This window comes from Cupressus sempervirens, chromosome 4, assembly GCF_028749045.1.
Source record: "Cupressus sempervirens isolate cs-2001-9-10 chromosome 4, ASM2874904v1, whole genome shotgun sequence".
Taxonomy (NCBI): domain Eukaryota; kingdom Viridiplantae; phylum Streptophyta; class Pinopsida; order Cupressales; family Cupressaceae; genus Cupressus; species Cupressus sempervirens.
The window spans coordinates 121574756-121596897 of NC_143121.1; positions in this window are offsets into that span (position 1 = coordinate 121574756).

A 22142-nucleotide genomic window follows, 5' to 3' on the forward strand; every position below is an offset into this window, starting at 1 on the left:
CAAGCATATTTCTATCAAATATCATATGTTGAGAGAGAAAGTTGTAGAAAAGGAAATTAGATTGGAATATGTAAATACCAAAGACAAGATTGTATCTATTTTCACTAAGCCTCTTCCCAAAGAGACTTTTGAATATTTGCGAGGTATGCTAGGGGTTATGCCCCTTCCTACATCAAAGTAGATGATGCAAGAGTGCATCAATCTAGTGTAACAAAGCACTATTATGTGTTTACATTGAATGTTGATGCTTCCTATATGGGGGAGTATCTATGATGGACAGAGTCATCTAGGACTCTTGTTGGATGTTGTTTTAACAGTGTCTTTAGACACTTGAGTAGGTCAGAGAAAGTTGCTCTTGAGATTGTTGATTGCTGAAACCTTTGACATTGATGTCAATGGGGGAGAAGTTTAGCATGAAAAATAGTTTGAAAATAGTAAGAAATTACATCATGGAAGTATGGCTGATGAAGAGGATTTGAAAAGAAAGGTTAATAGTCTTTGGTATTCTTGGAACTAGATGTTTTTCATCTATGTTGCAATCAATGCCAAAGGGGGAGATTATTGGAAGTGTGAATACTAATGATATTCCTATGGGGGAGTATTATAGAAACATGATTAGATCATTATCATGATGATACATTACATTCATGACTATGTTTTTTATTAATATAACCATTGAAGTGTTCTGTGTTATCTGATAGAAGAACAACAATAAAGATCAAGTTGGTATAGATAGATCATTGAGTACTTTCAATAGAAAGGTTAAAGGGAGGTATTACTAAGTGTCTAGTATATGTAGCTAACCTTAGAAGCATAATATATTAAGTTTGGAAGAAGTTATGCAAGTTTTGGTGAAGACTATTCTGAGATAGAGTTTATAGAGGTATGTTCAAGTAAACTTGTTATATCTCTTTGAGATTTGTTATTCTAAGAAGATGAAGTTAAATATGTAAATAAGACATGTTGGTGATGATGTGGCTAAGCTTGATCATCATAATTTTATGTGTACAAAAGGATATTCAAGTTACAAGGTGGAAGATTAATGTTATCGCTAATTGTAATGTGTTTTTAATATAGTCCTATAATAATTAACTGAGAAGGTATACTAGTTGACTCAAGGAATTGTTTTATGGATTTGGTATAAAGGAAGGACATTTTCCTTTATCATGTATGATGGATGTATGGAGGAATAAGAATGATTGTAAGCAACACATAGAATGGAATGTGAAGTTAAGAAGAGAAAAGGGAAGGTGAAGGAAACTTCAATGCTGAGGTTTTATTGTTTGATCTGAAGTTGGACACTTGGATCTAAGGTTCATGATCTAGTCTACAAGGTTAGAAAGTGGTTGGTTTAGTTGATAGGATAGAGGAAAGAAGTTAAACTATAATACATACAGTTATTCTACAAGGAATAGTTGAGAGATCAATTGGATAGTGAGTTCAGTGGTCTTTCCCCAGAAGCTATTTGGATAGTGGGTCATTTTGTCTTCTACAACTCCTAATAGGGTCAGAATCTTCTAACAAGGATTCAAAGTCTCCTAACAGGAACTTATATGTACTAAATGTTTCAATAGACTCCTAATAGAATCCATCCTCTAACAAGAAATATTTATATTAGTACATCATCTTGTGGGCATCATTCCCACCAGGGTTTTCCCTCTAATCAAGGGTTCCCTTAGTTAACATATTTGGTGTAATTGTCTATGTGGTTATTGTTTACTTAGGTTAAATGGTTAAGTTTATTTAAGGTGGACAAATATTTTAATTATTGGATAACTGATTCCCCCCCTATTATTTTGGTGGACTATTGTTTCTAACACTATCAGCATCACAAGATCCATCAAGCTAAATCCAAGGCTAAGGTTCATTCTCTTGCTTCTCAACCCACATATTCATCACAACCTTTACCTTCCTTTGATCAAACCATGTGTGAGTCTTTGCAGGAATCTAAACAAGGAAATACTATGCATATGGTTACTGATGCAGGCAAAGGGAGAATAACTAGGGCCAAAGGCTCACCCAACTATCCAAACCACCCTGCAAGGGTTAACACAATGGAAGCAAACACAAGAAACAACAACCAAAGGAGGAAGAAGAGTGAAATATTTTTATTGATTCATCAAAATATCTTCATACATGTCCATCTATAAGGCCTTCTAGGTTACAACAAATTAAAATTGCATTCACATTCAAAGATCCAACTGCAAATTGGCACTTTTAGTTCTGCTCTCCAATCCTCTTCCAAAAACTTGCCTAACTCTAAGCCTAAACACTTTATATATACTTTCCAAAATGGCTTATAGATCATTCTAGAAAATTACATAAGAGGAAGGTCAACCCAACAATGGTCTAGACACATCCCAAGAAAAGATCTTAACATAAATATCGTGATCAAAATAAATCCCACAAGTTAGCTCATAGAAATCATGTCCAAATGCTGACACTCAGCATAAATAGGAAAACTCAACACATAAAGGGTCACTCGGGCTACACTGGATAACTCGGTACATGAAGAGTCACTTGGCATACACTGGGTAACTCGGCATCCACTAAGTGCTATAGTAACTCAACACCAACTAAGTGCTACAGTAACTTGGCACCAAATAAGTGCTACAGTAACTCGGCACCAACTGAGTACTATAGTAACTCGACACCAACTGAGTGCTATAGTAACTTAGCACCAACTGAGTGTTATAGTAACTTGGCACCAAGTGCTATAGTAACTCGGCACCAAGTGCTATAGTAACTCAGCACAAACTAAGTGCTTCAGTAACTCAGCACCAACTATGTGCTATAGTAACTTGACACCAACTTACAGAATGAACAAAAATGAGCAAGATAACAAGGCAACCCAGGATGCTCCTACATCAAACAGCTGGGGTTGAAAGAAATGATTCTCCTTAATTATTGATATGTCACCATCTGAGTTGAATCTAACTCAAATTGATAAATCCATGGAGCATCTTCAATAGGCTTAATTTTCCACTTTACTAAATATTCATAGTAATCTTTTCCTCTTGTGCTCTTGCCAACTCTCTGATCCAATATATGTTCAACTTCTTCAATTTGCTACTTAGGATAATTTTTTGATACAATAACTTCATCATCTGACTCATGATACTTATACAAATCAACAATATTGAATATAAGAGATACATCCATGTCATCAGGTAACTCAACTTCATAAGCATTACCACTATCAAACTTCTTCAAGATCTTAAAAGGTCCAAATTTCTTCATCTTCATCTTACTGAATGTTCCAATAGGAAATCTTTCTTTCTTTAAATGAACCATCACCTCATCACCAACTTCAAAATCATGATGTCTTCTAGACTTATCAACATTCTTCTTATACTTCTAATTAGTTTGTTACAACCTCAACTTCACTTCCTTATGTAAAGACTCCATAAAATTAGCAAAGTCTTCTCCTACAACACTTCTCTTTTCTTCACTAGCAACATCTCTCAAATTTGATACTCCTTGAGGCTTCATTCCAGTAAAAATTTCGAAAGGTGTCTTCCCTATACTCTTATTCATAGAATTATGATATGCAAATTCAGCTTATGCCAATACCATCTCCCAATTACTTGGCTTATTTCCAACTAAACATCTCAGCAAATTACCCAAACTTCTATTCACAACCTCTATCTATCCATTTGTTTGTGGATGGAATGTAGAGCTAAACTTCAATTCAGTACCCATCTTCTTCCACAAAGTCTTCCAAAAATAACCAACAAAATTACTATCTCTATCAGAAATAATGCTTCTTGGTAATCCATGCAATCTCACAATCTCTTTAAAGAAAAGTTCAGCGACATGCTCAACATCCGATGTCTTCTTACATGGTATAAAATAAGCCATCTTAGAAAATATGTCCACTACAAAAAATATGGAATCATACACCTTCACTATCTTAGGTAATCCAAGAATAAAATCCATATTGATGTCAATCCAAGGTTTCTCAAGAATAGTAACAGGTGTATAAAAACTAGTATTTTGACTCACTCTTTATTCAACTTGACAAACTCCACAACTCTTTACAAATTTTTGAACATCCTTATACATTTGGGCCAATAATAATTCTCTTTCAGCAAACTCAATGTCCTATCAATTCCAAAATGTCCAGCTAATCCACCACTGTGCTTTTCCTTAATTAGATTCAACCTCATAGAACTTTTAGGAATACACAACTGAACACCTTTGAACAACATACCTTCTTGAATGAAATACTCATCATACTTACTTATGTGATCTATCAAATTTGGTGCTCTGCACTCTCTCAATGCCTTAGAAAAATCAGGATCAACATCATACAACTCTTTCATTTCATTAAAACCAAGAACTTCAACCTTCATTTCAGTCAACAAAGAACGTCTTCTACTCAATGCATCTGCAACTTTGTTAGTAAATCCACTCTTATGCTTAATAACAAATGTGAAACTCTGCAAGTACTCAATCCACTTCATATGTCTTTGATTTAATTTATGTTGACTTCCCAAGTATTGTAAAGCTTTATAATCAATATACAACACAAAATCCTTAGGACTCAAATAATGTCTCCACTTCTTCAATGCTTGAACAATAGCATAAAACTCTTGATCATACACAAAATACTTCCTTTTAGCATCATTCAAATTTTTTCTAAAGAAAGCAATAGGCTTACCTTCTTGAATTAATACAACTCCCATTGCATTATCACTCACATCACATTCAACTTGAAATACTTTGTTGAAATCAGGCAAAGCCAATATAGGTAATTCAACAACCTTTTGTTTCAAAGTCTCAAAACTCTTATTAGATAGCTCCATGTGTCCACTTGAATTCCTTTTTATCTCCCCTCATTTTCTCAGTCATAGCATTACAAACAACACTGAAATTCTTTATAAACTTTTTGTAAAAACTAGCCAAACCATGAAATGATCTTACCTCACCCATATTCTTAGGTGTAGGCCATTCAAAAATTGCTTTAACCTTCTTAGGATCCATCTTCAATCCATCAACTGAAATCACAAATCCCAAATACACAATCTGCTCTTGCATAAAAGAACTCTTTTTCAGATTAATCAACAACTTTTCCTCTTTCAACCTCTACAATACTTGTCTAATATGCTCAAGATGTTCTTCCTTAGTCTTACTGAATATCAGAATATCATCCAAATAAACAATCAAAAACTTACCCAAAAAAAATTTTCAGAACTTCATTCATCAACCTCATGAAAGTACTAGGTGCATTAGTCAAACCAAAAGGCATAACCAACCATTCATACAAACCATCTTTTTTCTTGAAAGTAGTCTTCCATTCATCACCTTCTCTAATTCTAATCTGATGATAGCCACTCTTCAAATCAATCTTGGTAAAATACTTTGCTCCACTCAAACAATCCATTATGTCATCCATCCTCGGCATAGGAAACCTATATTTCACTGTGATTTTGTTAATAGCTCTAGAATCAGTACACATTCTCCATTCTCCATTCCTTTTAGGTGCTAATACAATAGGTATAGCACATGGAATCAAGCTTTCTCTTATCAAACCTTTCTGTAACAACTCATGCACTTGTCTGTTAAGTTCTTCATTCTCTGTAGGTGTCAATCTATATGGTGCTTTGTTTGGCAAACTAGCTCCAGGAATCATATCCATACAATGACTTATACTTCTTATTGGAGGTAAACCATTAGGAATATCATCAGCAATAATGTATTTATACTCATTTAGTAATTTTTTTATTTCTACTGGTACTGAACTATCATTATCTTTTGTCACTCAGCCATTACTAGCTTCTGTTGCTCGGTCATTACTACCAACACTTGGTCCTCTAGGAACTATAGCAAAAAAAACATGATTCTTCTTTACTTCATTTTCGAATTGCTTTCCATTAACCTTGTAAACTTTAATTGTAGTAAAGCTGACCTCATCTAGACTTTCAATCAAACGCAGCAATATTTATTTCTTCCCATTCACCCAAAGAGTGTATTGATTCAATCTTCCATCATGCACAACATATCTATCTGATGCAGAGATAAACTCAATGGAAGCAAAAAAAAAAGGAACCAGCACCACAAAGAGATAGATAATAATATTCTTCTAATTACTTCATCATTTGAATAGTATTTACACTTGCTCTCCTATAGATTTCTTCTCCCTATAATTTCAAATCCAAAAACTTGCCCTAAACCTAAACCTAAAAACTCTATTTATACTTGCCAGGATGGTCTACAGAATATTCTACATTATTGCATAGGAAAACTGACCTTACGAGACCAAAACAGCTTATAGATTGTTCCAGAACAATCAGCTCGCACAAAACTGACACTTGGTAATGATTAATTGGCATATGTACATTCTTTATTTGGGTGCTTCTGCACCATACTCCTAGGGACAATAGAATCCAAGTACCTTGGATTGGCCTTCCACTTTCATGCCTTCCAATTCTTTGATATTTTTTGTTTGTATTTTTGTCTAGTATCCAAATCAACTATCATATGTGTGTAAACTTTTTCCATATTTAGATAGAACTCTTGAAAACCTACAATAAATGGATTAGATGGAACCTCATTAAATATGACTTCACCAATTTGGGTTACTATAGGAACTACTACATCCTTTGTTGTGATGTCTTTATGCTGCAATATCTCCATGCTTGGAGACAAATTCATCACTATTGGAGCCTCCTCTATCCTCTTAGCTTCACCACAAGTCTTCTTCCTTGCTGCAAGTATCCTTTTGATATGGAAAATCACCTTCTTTCTTAACTTCAAATGCCATTTCTTGGTTGCATTAAGGACCATCACATCCTGCTCTTCATGAACCATTTTATCACAATGCTCATCAACCATTTCAACCTCTTTTCCATCTTCAAGAAATTTTATATCATAAGTTTCATCAAAAAACATGTTGTTGCTCACCTTGTATATCTACATCATTGTGTTCATTTGGTATGTCAGGATTGATATGTTTATCTAGTATATCAGCATCAATGTGATCAGGTTGTTCTTTCAACAAATAACTCTTCTCTTCCAATGTCTCAGTACAGGCTTTTGTAATTTGAATTGGTTGATGCTCTAGATCTGTATTTTCTTTTTCCATATTTGTATACAATTCCTCTTTTAGTCGCATTAAATTTTTTTCGTTCTTTCTTAGTTCCTGCATTAAGAATTCCATTTTTTCTTTTATCTCTTGATCTATTCTAGCTTCCTCTTCTATTTTCTTCCTTTTCTCTTCCACTCTTTTCCTTGCTTCTTACTTCTTCTTGTTTTGAAAATCCCAATATGAAACCCATGCATCGAATAGTATCTTCTGATCATGAGATAAATCTCCTCTTGTGACCATTGTCTCCTATCTACATTCTCTCCACTCAACCTAGTCTATTGGCCACACTTACAGGTTCTCTCCTCAACCTGTCACAAAATCTAATTCATCTTAGAAGTTGAAAGCTTTCCCAAGCACCTTAGGAGATTTCCCCAAGCTCTGATACAAAAAATGATGTAGAGATAAACTCAATGGAAGCAAAAACAAAAGAAACCAGCACCACAAAGAGATAGATAATAATAGTCTTCTAATTAATTCATCATATGAATAGTATTTACACTTTCTCTCCTACAAATTTCTTCTCCCCGTAACTTTGTATCCAAAAACTCACCCTAAACCTAAACCTAAAAACTCTATTTATACTTGCTAGGATGGTCTATGAAACATTCTAGATTATTACATAGGAAAACTTACCCTACGAGACCAAAATGGCTTATAGATTGTTTCATAACAATTGGCTCGCATAGAACTTACGCTCGGTAGTGACTAATTGGCATATGTACATTCTTTATTTGGGTGCTTCTATACCACTATCATATTTCCAAGGTCTACCCAACAAAATATGACAACAATCCATGGACATAATATCACACAAAACTTCATCAAAGTAATGTCCAATTTTGAACTTCATAAGGCATTGCTCACTTACCAATATCTTATGCTCATCTTTGATCCATGAAAAATGATAAGGTTTGGGATATTTCAGCCTCTGCAACTGCAACTTGGTAACCAGTTCTTCTGATGTTAGATTTGTAGAACTTCCACTATCAATGATCACTTTGTAGCATTTTCTAGCCATCTTACATCTTGTCTTGAAAAGATTTCTCCTTAAAATAGGTTCCTCGTCACTTCCTTTATTACATAAGGTTCTTCTCACCATCAAATTTTCTCCAATCTCAGGTCCACTCGGTGAACCCTCATCATCTCCTTGAATCACAACATTTCTGTTAGCTTGCCTACTTTCAAAGGATCTACATTCAAAAGATCTATGTCCCTCTTTACCACATCTGAAACAATTACCATGAAATCCACCTCTAAAATAAGAATTACTTCTTCCTCAGTAAGAATTAGAACCTCCTCGGTAAGAATTACCACTTTTCCATTTGGTCTTGCCTTTTTCATAATTCTTCCATTTAGATTTGTCTTTATCCTGCACAAAATTATCAGATCTGCCACCTTCACCATAAGATCTACCTCTGCCTCTTTGGAATCTACTACCTCTACCTCTTTGTCTTTGTTCATGCTTCTTTGTCAAGATCTCCTCAGCTTTCAAGGCATATTGATGTGCTTCTTCAACACTTTCCAACTTCACAAAACTTATTTCATCTTGTATTCCAAATCTCAATCCATTAATATACCTTGCAATTTTCTCAAAATCATCATCCACATGTTCAAATCTGATGTCCAATCTATAGAATTCCTCGGTATATTCTTTCATAGTCATGTCCTTTTGTTTCAAATTTTGCATCTTTCTCAAAAAGCTAACTTGGTAATCAACATGGAGGAATATGTTATTTACCTTGTTCACCATCTTTCGCCAAGTTCTGATCTTCTCCTTTCCTCTCCTTTGTCTATCAGTTTGTAAGTGCTCCCACCATAATTATGCATGACCTTTCAACCTAGTGACTGCAATCTTCACCATTATATTATCAGGAGTGTTTTCATACTCAAAGAAATTCTCCGTATTAGAGATCCAATATCATTGGTATCCAATTTTCCATCATAAGGAACAACTTCTACAGCAGGCTTTGAATTTTCCCTAGACAACACTCACAACAATCTTTCCTCATCTTGATCTCCTTCAAGTTTTGGATTATGGTTTGGTGTTACTGCTTCATCATCACTTACATCATCAAGATGTGCTCCTCTCCTTTGGGCTCTCTCTACAACATCTAATCTGGCTGCAATTTGTCTCAACTAATCCAATATAGCATTATCAACATTATTTCCTCTACCACGAACCATCTTTACAAATCAGGTTCCTACAAGATCATAACCCTCTACAAGTTATAGGTCAAATCCATAAATCTGTCACCCTACAAGCAAATCTAAATCAGGGTTCTACACAATCCAATTTCCACAAGGATGAACCTCAGCTTTGATACCAACTAATGCAAGCAAAGGTAGAATAACTAGGGCCAAAGGTTCACCCAACTATCCAAACCACCCTACAAGAGTTAACACAAAGGAAGCAAAGATAAGGAACGACGACCAAAGGAGGAAGAAGAGTGAAATATTTTTATTAACTCATCAAAATATCTTCATACATGCCTAACTATAAGACCTTCTGGGTTACAAATAATAAAAATGCATTCACACTCAAAGATCCAACTACAAATTTGCACTTTTAGTTCTGCTCTCCAATCCTCTTCCAAAAACTTGCCTAACTCTAAGCCTAAACACTCTATATATACTTGCCAAAATGACTTACAGATCATTCTAGAACATTACATAAGAGGAAGGCCAACCCAACAATGGTATGGACACATCCCAAGAAAAGATCTTAACATAAATATTGTGATCAAAATAAATCCTACAAGTTCGTTCATAGAAATCACGTCCAAATGCTGACACTTAGCATAAATAGGAAAACTCGACATATGAAGGGTCACTCAGCATACATTGGGTAACTTGGCACATGAAGAGTCACTCGACATACACTGGCTAACTTAGCATCCACTAAGTGCTACAGTAACTCGGCACCAACTAAGTGCTACAATAACTTAGCACCAACTAAGTCCTACAATAATTCAGCACCAACTAAGTGTTAGAGTAACTCGGCACCAACTAAGTGCTATAGTAACACAGCACCAACTGAGTGCTACAGTAACTCAACACCAATTGAATGCTATAGTAACTCAACACCAACTAAGTGCTACAGTAACTTGGCACCAACTGAGTGCTACAATAACTTGGCACCAACTTGCAGAATGAACAAAAATGAGTAGGATAACAAGGCAACCTAGGATGCTCCTACATCAGTTACACATGATGATTCTATTCATAGTTTAGATTCTATTAATCTAGATTTGGAAGATACTTTAGATGATGAACATGTTAGTATTAATGATGAATTAATTGATATAGTTAATGATTTGCATAACATGTTTTATATGCATCTTAAAATCACTTCTAGTAATGAACATAGTGACTCTCAAAGTCCTAACTTAGAATTGGATGTGATTTCTACTTTGTTGGATCTTATTCCTCTTGATATTCGCCATCCTTCCTAGTATTTTTGATCGAGCACACGAAATGCTTGATGTGGACTTCACCTACCAAGGTAGTCTTTTTGTTCTTGTGTTATATTTTCTCCCATGTTGTGATTTTTTTATATGTTTCAATTTGATTTCTTTAGACAATCCTATTTGTTTTGTTGAACATAAGAGGATAGAGTGATCTCTCTGTCATATAAATTCTTTGTATCTCTTTTCTTCTATAAGTTGTTACATGTTATGTTCTACATGTGCTATTGTTTTTACTAGTGATCTTGTATAGTATTCATAGTTCCTTATGATATGGTAGCATTGATTCTTTTTTTTCTCCATGTTAGTTGTCCAAAAATACTCTTGTTCATAACTCTTAGGTGTCTTTTCCTCTATTGTGTTCTAGTTCTACTTCCTTTGGGGAATGATAATCTTTCATACTTGATATATTATTACATATTATCATATGATTATAATGACCCTAAAGATAGTAGATCCATTCATATTCTTTCTTTTGTTATGTGCTCATTTCCCTTTATATGTTTCTCTTCTTGGGGGCATCTCATCATGGAAAGATTATTTTAGTGGATGCATGTACGCTTTTGTTAAAGCTACTAATCATGTTAAGGTCTTTGCAATCACTTTAATGTGGGGGCATACACTCTACTCATCCTTTGACCATGAAGTTATAAATATAGATTCTATGTATAGATTAGAGTACTTCAACCTTAAGTGCCTAGTATGATTTCTAATTTATTCCCAAATCTATGCAATGTCACTTCATGTTTTCTTGTTCCTCTCTCTCTCTCTCTCTCTCTCTCTCTCTCTCTCTCTCTCTCTCTCTCCTCCCTACCTCCTTTTAGTTTCCTATAACTATTGACAATTTTGGGGGCTTGGACTCTTTGGATCTCTCTCTAAACTATTGACAATTTAGGAGGCCCAATCCTAGTTTTTTTAACCTTTTTTTTACTATTTATAGTTTGGGAATCCTAGTCTTGTTTTAATCCCTTATGGACACACACATCCTTATGCATGGGTTGATTTTTCAATTCTCCTTTTTGGGACACAGATTAACCTTAATGTTGGATCCTTTGAAGGACTAACAAGCATGCCACACACACACTTTCTAGACTGTTCAATCCCATCCCCTTTTGCAATGACCTTTCCTCCTTTTTTTTTCCTTTTCCTTGTGTGGTTCACAATAAGGCACAAAAACCTTATTAGATGAGTAACTACACCCCTTTGTAGTTCTTATCTCTCTTATTGTGATTTCAGATGTAACAAAGACTTAAGTCTCTTTGGGGCTTAATTTTCTTATCTCCTATATTATGATAAGATAGACTCTTTGCTCTTGATCTACATTATTGTGCGTTTGAGGAAACACATACTTTTGCTAAAGTGGGGTCTCAATGTACCATCTTAAAATGGATACACTTTTCTTTGAATACCTTTAAGCACCCTTTTCATAATGCCTTTTCTAGACCATGGATAGACTTGTGCTTGGTGCTCTCTTTTCCATGCTTCCTTTCACCTTCTTCTATATTCCTTCTAGCATCCACCTGAGATTTCTACCAAGACCCTCTCCCTTCTTTGAAACTAGGTCAACCTAGATCCACCTTGTCCAAGCCAAGGTCAACATTGTCCCCAAAGATTGCAAGGCTTGAGGTCTAAAAATCCTCAAGGTTTTAATGAGTTTAATCTCACTCTCGATTTGGCTTGTATTGTTTTGCCACCTGAAAAATCATATATAAGGAGGCTTCTTTAATTTTCATAACATAACATGCAATCTAACTTCATCTCTCAAGATCAATAATTCACATCCTTTTGAAGATAAGCAAGCTATTTAAGGTGATCAAGCATTCAAGCAAGGGAGATTTCCAACAAGCAATGAATGATCCTTTGTGGGAATTTCCTCTTCAAGATCTAGCTTATTGTTGGCCATCAAGGGAGGAGATCTACATTGAATCATTCATCACCTTCTACATTGATGCACACTTATATCCATAGCACCATGATGGGATTATGGTAGATCCATTGCAAATTATGGAGATACTCTACATTCCTATACCTAAATCAAGATCTACAACACACTACAAAACAAAATCCTTATTAACAAGGGTTATTAGCAAGGTGAATCCTAAAATTTATCTTATTTTCACTCATTTACATTTATATTTATCATTTACAAGCTTGATTCCTCAATCTAGGGCTTGACAAAGGAAATTCCTCACCTAACAAATAACAAAAACCCTTCATTTTCTGTGTGTAGGAGTATGATAGTAGAATTTTGCATGTGGATTTGGAAATAACTCCTCAACACCTTCTTGGAGAAGTTGGTTTAACATCGCTATAGTGCCCCTGGACCATGTCAACCTTGTGAGAATATGACCCTCCAAGTTGACCTGGAACCTGTTGCTTTTCTAGACGAACAATTTCTAGGTTTTGTTCTTTTGTCATTTCATTTGGGAATTCACAGTTGAATATTCAAAAACATGCTCGGTGTTGGAATTAAAGATAGAGTAACTGAGAGGGGGGGTGAATTAGTTACTCACAAAAATTAATCCACAAATCCCTTATATTTCTTAAAGATCTAGTTACTACTTGTACTTGATAAACAAATGTTGTAACTCAATAAATTAAACTATTACTTTCTTTCCAAGCATTCATGCATGTAACTAAAAAATAAAGTGAACACAAGAGACACCAGATTTAACATGGAAACCCAATATAGGAAAAACTACCAAGTAACTAGTCACCAATTTTTCACTCTTCTGAAGTGAGCCCTGTTAGGAACCAACCCAGTTAAAGGTTACAATACACACTGCTAGGTGTGACCCTGTTAGGAGTGGCCTTGCTAGAGTTCTTTAGAACAATTCAACTGAACTGTCACCTTGTTAGAGGATTTACAAAATGGCTGTTAAACCAACTCTATTAAGAGATTTGAAATCATTTCTACAATGGTTAGAAAGCAACAATGACTTTACCTAAACAAGATGCAACTGAATTTGCTGGATACAGGTCTCTGTTCAACATCATTAGATCCTCCTTGATCAAATATGACTCTACTACTCCTCAATGATCTCTGATCATCCTTCAAATTCGCTTCCACAATAATGAGTCTTCATATCACATTAACTTCTCATACTGTATTACTTTGAATTCCCAACTTGATCTCTTACTTATACCATTTAGATTGTTAAGTCGGCCCATTTACATGTTACATTTACCAGTAAACCATTCATCAGTTGGCTACATATATTACTCTTAAACAAATAAATTTTATTTCATAAGATAATGAAATCCTTTACTGGCCGACCCTGCTCAGTAAATACTACGTCCAAGAATTTCCAGAGTTAACCTTCTTGACTCGGTTAACATTACAATATTCTTGAAATCCTTTAGCTGTCGAGTTTGCTTGATAAGAATTGAATCCCTCAGTAAGAACTGCTTCTTTCAAATTACCTTTGATGACCGAGTGAACTCGGTAAGAACTGTTTTCTTCAAATTACCTTTGATGACCGAGTGAACTCGATAAGAACTATTTCTGTCATATTTTCTTTGATTACCGAGTGAGCTCAGTAAGAACTAAATTTCTTTGATTACCTTGAAAGCTCGATAACCAACTGTCTACTCGGTAGACACTGCAAACTATCTTTGCTAACCTTTTGGGCTTGGTAGACACTATTTATTGCCTTGCTGACCTTCTAAGCTTGGTAGACACTGTCCTTTGCCTTGCTGACCTTCTAAGTTCAGTAGACACAATCTAATGAATGATATGACATTTGTGTGACATCAAAGATAACACACAATTGAACAATTGTATCCAACAATCTCCCTCTTTGGCATTGAAGGCAACACAACATGTCATAGCAGAATAAAATTTGAAAAAAAAGTCTTTTAATGATAGAATACAAAACTCCCTCTTTCATAATAATCTCTCCCTCTTACACAAACTCTTATTATTTTCCAAATTTTAGAAAGATATGACAGTATATTCTCCCTCTTTGACAACACATGCCAAAGACAACTCAAAACAACTAAATAGCATTGTACCTGATGTACTGATTCATATGCAATGTCTTTATTGGTTTGCTGCATCAACTGATAGATCTTCAATTATGTTCTTGTTGACGCATCACTAAAACTGTATTTAAGTGAGCTTTAGATAGGGGAATGACCCCTAACTTACCTTTGAGATACAAGAATGCATCCTTAGGTAAAGGCTTTGTGAATATGTTAGCAATTTGTTCCTTTGTATGCACATATTCCAATCTTATTTCTTTTTCTTGCACCAATTCTCTAACAAAGTGATATTTTTATGGAAATATGCTTGGTTTTTGAATGCATCACTGGATTCTTGGAGATGTTAATTGCACTTGTATTATCACAAAACATAACAATTGGTTCTATAATTTCTTGCTTTATATCTTTCAATAATTGTTTAAACCACACAATGTTTGAGCAATTTACTGTTGCTGCAACATATTCAACCTCTGTTGTGGATTGAAATGTACAATTCTGCTTTTTGCTTGTCCAAGAAACCAACCTTTTTTTGAGAAAGAACGCTCCTCCACTTTTGCTCTTTTTGTCATCAATATTTCCTGCCCAATCTGCATCAGTGAACACCTTTAAGTCCAGTTTTCCTCCAATTTTATACCATAATCCATATTCTTCAGTTCCTTTTAAGTATCTCATGATTCTTTTTATTGCCATCATGTGATTTTCTTTTGGTTTTGCTGAGAATCTTGCTACAATTCCTACTGCAAGGGCAATGTTTGGTCTTGTGTACACTACATATTGCAACTTTCTAATCATAGATCTATACAATGTTTGTTCCACTTCCTTTGATTCATCATCCTTGGTGAGTTTTAATCTAGTACACATAGGAGTCCCAACTAGTTTGCAGTCTTCCATACCAAACTTTTTCAGTATCTCCTTGATGTATTTAGATTGAGTGATGTAAATGCCATTCTTATTCTATTGAATTTGAAGACCAACAAAGAATTTTATCTCACCAAACATTGCCATTTCAAATTCCTTGTTCATTTGTTCTAAAAAATCTTTGCAAAGATCATCATTTCCTATGAACAAAGTATCATCTACAAATATTTCTGCCAAAACAATCTTATTATTTGGTCCTTCCTTTATGTGCAAACTGTTGATGTCATTAGTTCTTTGAAAACCAATCTGAATAAGATAGTTATGCAATCTTTCATACCATGCTCTAGGAGCTTGTTTTAGACCATATAATGTTTTATGCTATTTGCAGACCATGTCCTTCTTGTCTGGATCAACAAAACCTTCAGGCTGCTCAATGTAGACCTCTTCCTCCAATATGTCATTGAGAAATGCTGACTTGACATCCATCTGATAAACTTTGTATCCTTTAAATGCAGCATATGTAAGTAAGGTTCTGACACCTTCCAATCTTGCAACAAGAGCAAAAGTTTCTCCATAATCTACACCTTCTTCTTGAGAGTATCCTTTGCATACTAGTCTAGCTTTGTTCCTTTATACCTTACCATCTTCATTTAGTTTGTTTCTAAATATCCACTTTGTTCCAATCACATTCTTGTCTTTGGGTCTAGGTACAAGAGTCCATGTTTTATTTTTCTCTATCTATTCTATCTCTTCATTCATAGCTTCAATCCAACTTTCATTGTCTAGTGCATCTTTGACATTTCTAGGTTCAAAATCAACATGTAAACAAGTGCCTTTCAACTTACTTCTTGTCATTGTTCCTTCTGATTTATCACCAATGATCTAATCTGGTGCATGATGCTTTCTGACATATTTGGCTAACACAGGCTCCTTGCCTTTTGAATGGCTTGCCTTGTTATCCTTTTGTCTCTCAACTTTTGGTTCTAGTTGCTCGGGCTCGGTAGATGCTAACTCGGTAGCTTCTATTTGCAACTCGAGTTCTTGTAGCTCGGGAGGCATTAGCTTGGTTTGAACTTCCTGTGTCTCGGTAACTAAAGATTCTGGAGTTGAGGATTCTTGAATAATGGGTATACTTGGCATTGTATCAGGTTCAATGTAAACCAATCTTCTATAGTCTTTAGGTTCCTTTTTGCTTTCTTCTTCTGTTCTTTCTACAAACTCATCAACTTTCACATGTGCACTTTCTATAACTTTGTGAGTAGATAAGTTCAAACATCTATAAGCTTTGCTTTTGCTAGAGTATCCCAAAAATATTCCTTTATCACTTTTTACATCAAATTTACCTTTTCTAGATTCTTTCAAAATGTAACATTTGCTTCCAAATACTTTTAGATAACTTACATTGGCTTTGTAGCCATACCACAATTCATAGGGTGTTTTGAATGAGTCTTTTTTCAGCTATACTCGGTTCAACGTATGAACTATAGTGTTGATAGCTTCCTTCCAGCATTTGATAGCAATGTCTTTCTCAATTATTAAGGTTCTTGCACAATCCATTATAGATCCATTCCTTCTTTCTGCTATTTCATTTTGTTTAGGAGTTCTAGGTGCCGAAACATGTCTTTTAATTCCTCTTTCAATGCAAAAGTTATTGAACTCATGTGAAATAAATTCACCACCTCTGTCAGACCTTAGGCATTTTAGTCTTTTGCCAGTTTCCTTTTCTACTCTGGCCAGTTACAATTTGAACTTTTCAAATGCTTCTGATTTCTCTCTAAGGTACATAACAGTCATCATTCTTGAATAATCATCAACAAACATAATGAAGAATTTTTCACCAGTATAACTTTCAATGCCAATAGGTCCACACAAATCAGTATGCACAATTTCTAGAACTTCTTCAGTCTGATAGTTCTTGCTTTTAAAACTAGTTTTTGCCATTTTACTAATTTGACAATTCTTGCATAGACCAACCTCAGGTTTCTTTATGTCAGGAATAGCTCTTACTTTCTTGAATTTATTGATCTTTATTAAGTTGTCAAATTTTACATGACACAACCTCCTATGCCATAACTAACTTTCTTCAATTTGAGCAATGAAACATGAACATTCACCAAGTTCAAGATAAAATAAGTTACCTTTTGTTTGAGTGTCAGATCCAATTAGCTTTCCTTTGCCATCCAGCAACTTTTCTTTTCCATGCATAAATTCTACTTTGAATCTATTATTGAGTAGTTGTGCCACACTCAACAAATTATGCTTTAGTCCTTCTACTCAATATGCATTATCACATACAAGTTGCTTGGTTAGCGAGATTCTTCCTTTTTCTCTTATACAACAAGGTTCATTGTTACCAAATCTTACACTGCCACCAGCATAGTCTTCAAAATATTCAAACTTAGTTTTATCACCAGTCATGTGATGAGAACAACCACTATCTATGATCCATGTATCATTTTTGCTCATATGAGAAATTAGTGTCATTTTCTCATCATTATCAGATTCATCTTTTACAACAATGTAGACAATTTCATCTTCTTCTTCATCATCAGAATCATTAGAATCTTTTGCCATAAAACATGTTTTCTTACCTTTATTCTTAAATGATTTGAAGTCTTTCTTGCCATTGTACTTGTGACCTTTCTTCTCATCTTTGTTCTGCTTATTTGGGCACCTAGCAGTAATATTGTCAATTTCTTCACAAGAGAAACAGATTAGAGGAACTTTACCTTTGTATTTTCCTTTGCCTATTGAATATTTTCTTGCTAGTAGAGCTTCAACCACTTCAATATCACTGTCTGAACTTTGTTCTGATTCTTCATCACTTTCTAATTGTGGTTCCTTCATCTTTTTCCCTTTTTCTTTGAGTGAAAGCTTGGCTTCAAATGTTGATTCAACATTCTTGGCAGCTGGAACATAGTTGTCATAGTTGTCTAGCTCAAATGTAGTCAATCTTCCAACTATGGCCTCTAAATTTATTTTATGATTTGCCTCACATCTGCTTTCTTGAATTGCAGAGACTTTGATTACATAAATAGGAAGTAGGGTTCTAAGAAATTTACTTATAACTGTCTCCTCATTGATATCTCCTCCAGATGCTTTGATTGCACTAACACATGCTTTAACTCTTTTAACATACTTTGCAATGTTTTCATCCTCTCTCATCCTCATTTGATCAAATTGCCCTCTCAAACTTTTTGCTTTGGCTCTTCTCACATTATCATCTCCTCCATAGATTTCTTTCAGCTTGTTCCACATTTCAAAGGCAGTTTTGCAATCCTTGATGTCATAAAACTCTTCATAACTCAGAGTGGATGTTATATCTATCATCATGTTATTGTGAGTCTTCTTTTCAGCAATATCATTGACAGATAATGTACCAAAAGGTTCTTCATATTTTTTATCAAGGTACTGCAGCCCTGTATCACCAATGGAAGCCAGATGAAGCCTCATCAATCCTTGCCATACTGAGAAGTTATCCCTGTTAAGTCTTGGGATTTCCCTTTTGTAAGACATCTTGATCTTTAGCTTAGATCCTTGAAATCTTTTCTTGTAAGCATCAAATGCTCTGATACCAATTGTTAGAATTAAAGATAGAGTAATTGAGAGGGGGGGGGGGGGGGGGGGGTTGAATCAGTTACTCACAAAAATTAATTCACAAATCCCTTAGATGTCTTAAAGATCTAGTTACTGCTTGTACTCGGTAAACAAATGTTGTAACTCGGTAAATTAAACTATTACTTTCTTTTCAAGCATTCATGCATGTAACTAAAAATAAAGTGAACACAAGAGACACCAAATTTAACGTAGAAACCCAATATGGGAAAAACCACCAAGTAACTAGTCACCAATTTTTCACTCTTCTGAAGTGAGCCCTATTAGTAGCCAACCCAGTTAAAGGTTACAATACACACTGTTAGGTGTGACCCTGTTAGAGGATTTAATCACCCTGTTAGGAGTGGCTTTGCTAGAGGTCTTTAGAACAATTCAACTGAACTGTCACCTTGTTAGAGGATTTACAAAATGGCTATTAAACCAACTCTGTTAAGAGATTTGAAATCACTGCTATAATGGTTAGAAAGCAACAATGAATTGACCTGAACAAGATGCAACTGAATTTGTTGGATACAGGTCTCTGTTCAGCATCATTAGATCCTCCTTGATCAAATATGACTCTGCTGCTCCTCAATGATCTCTGATCATCCTTCAAATTCACTTCCACAATAATGAGTCTTCATATCACATTAACTTCTCTTACTGTATTACTTTGAATTCCCAACTTGACCTCTTACTTATACCATTCAGATTGTCAAGTCAGCCCATTTACATGTTACATTCACCAGTAAACCATTCATCAGTTGGTTACAGATATTACTCTTAAACAAATAAACGTTATTTCACAAGACAATGAAAGCCTTTACTGGCCGACCCTGCTCGATAAATACTGCTTCCAGGAATTTCTAGAGTTAACCTTCTTGACTTGGTTAACATTACAATATTCTTGAAATCCTTTGGCTGTTGAGTTTGCTTGGTAAGAACTGCTTCTTTCAAATTACCTTTGATGACCGAGTGAACTCGGTAAGAACTGTTTTCTTCAAATTACCTTTGATGACCGAGTGAACTCGGTAAGAACTATTTCTATCATATTTTCTTTGATTACTGAGTGAGCTCAGTAAGAACTAAATTTCTTTGATTACCTTGAAAGCTGGATAACCAACTGTTTGCTCGATAGACACTGCAAACTATCTTTGCTAACCTTTTGGGCTCGGTAGACACTATTTATTGCCTTGCTGACCTTCTAAGCTCGGTAGACACTGTCCTTTACCTTGTTGACCTTTTGAGTTCAGTAGACACTATCTGATGACTGATATGACATTTGTGTGACATCAAAGACAACACACAATTGAACAATTGTATCCAATAGCTCGGATCTATGACTCTCAGAGCTAAAATACATCTTCTATTACATATTTTAAGGAAAGTCTTTTATATTTTATTTCCTTAGCCGAGACTTATATCTTAATTGGGTTGATTGTATACATTTAGCATCTAGATTTACATTATTCAAGCTATTGGTTCAATTTGACACACACATTATCCTATAAGGGTCAAAGAGTGTTTCCTCGTATTGCATTCTCCTTTGTAATTCAAATTTGGAATTCACTCCCTTTCTTCTTTGGGTCCTGGTTAATATAACTTGGGTTATAAATAGAAGCTATATTTGGAAACTTCCCTCTTTTACTCACATATATATTTGAATGGCTTAGTAGATTGAAAAAGTGGAGATCTACAATCCTATTAAAGTGTCTCCCTTTTCCCCCTAAATAATATTTTAATTATGTTTTAAGATTGAAAGGATAGGGAGCTATAAATTTTTTAAGGTGGTGTCTATCAAGTTGTGAAGGCAACAATTGTTCCTATAATTAAATGGCTTACAACATAGAAAACTGATTTTTTTGGTCAATGTTCTATGATTTTATTATAAATGGAATTTAAAGGAGATTATTTGTGCAAGGTGAGGAGGAAATAAAGAAGGAATAAGGGGATGGAGAAAGTTGCAAAGATAAGAAAAAGGGTTTTATACGTGGGGAAGAAATGTTTGTGGACTTCATGGTGTTTATGTTGAAGGAGATGATTAGATACCCTAAGCTTAGTCAGTGATCACTATGTGGATGGAATTTTGAGTCTCACCAAAGACATGGATAGGGCATCAAGTGTGGAGACTAATCTAGCTATGATGAATCCTCAAGTTGAAGCCATGTATACTTCAGGAATGGGGAATATTTTTTACATGGCTTAGACTTTCTCTTGTGGCTCATTTCTATCATTTTTTTCATTTCCTCTAGATTTACAAGATAGAGGAGTTGCTTGTCAATATGAGGTATATTTTAATTGCCCGCTTGATTATTTGCAGCATATTATTTTGGATTTGATTGTGTAAAAGTTTTTGCATCAATGTTTTAGATCACACTCTATGATCCATCATTAGGATGAACATGAAAGAGAGCATAAGGGATGTGATCCCAATGATGTTGTCTTGCATGTTCATCTCAATGGTGGATCACAAAGTGTGATCCAAAATATTTTTGCAAGAACTTTTACACAATCGAATCTAGAAATAAAAATCTATAAATATCTCATGGATTATAGAAATCTACCTGTTCTTACTTGATTATTTACATGCAACTAAGAAAACACAGCAATGTTTGTCCTATTCTATGGAGGAAAGTGCAAACGGTTTGAAGGTGACTAGTTCTGGACATGATTTTGATGCTTTTACAAGTTATGTAATAATGGAGTCTCAAATAAGATGATACTAGTGGTTTCACATGGTAAATCATTTTATGCGATAAATGTAATTGTAGTTTTTGGGCTTTCATGTTCGTCTTGATGATGGGTCACAGAGTGTGATAAAAAAAGTTGATGCAAAAACTTTTACGCAATCGAATGTAGAAACAACAAGCTGCAAATATCTCATTAATTGTGGAAATCTACTTGTTCTTACTTGATTATTTAATGCAACTAAGAAAAGACAACAATGTTGGTCCCATTCTATGGAGGAAAGTGCAAAGGGTTTGAAGGTGACTAGTTATGGACACAATGTTGATGTTTTTATGAGTTATGTAAAATTGAAATCTCAAATAAGATGATATTGATGGTTTCACGTGGTAAATTTGTTTTGTGTGATAAATGCAATTGTATTTTTTGGGGTGTTCAAAGCCTAAATTATGATTTTATGTAAGGGC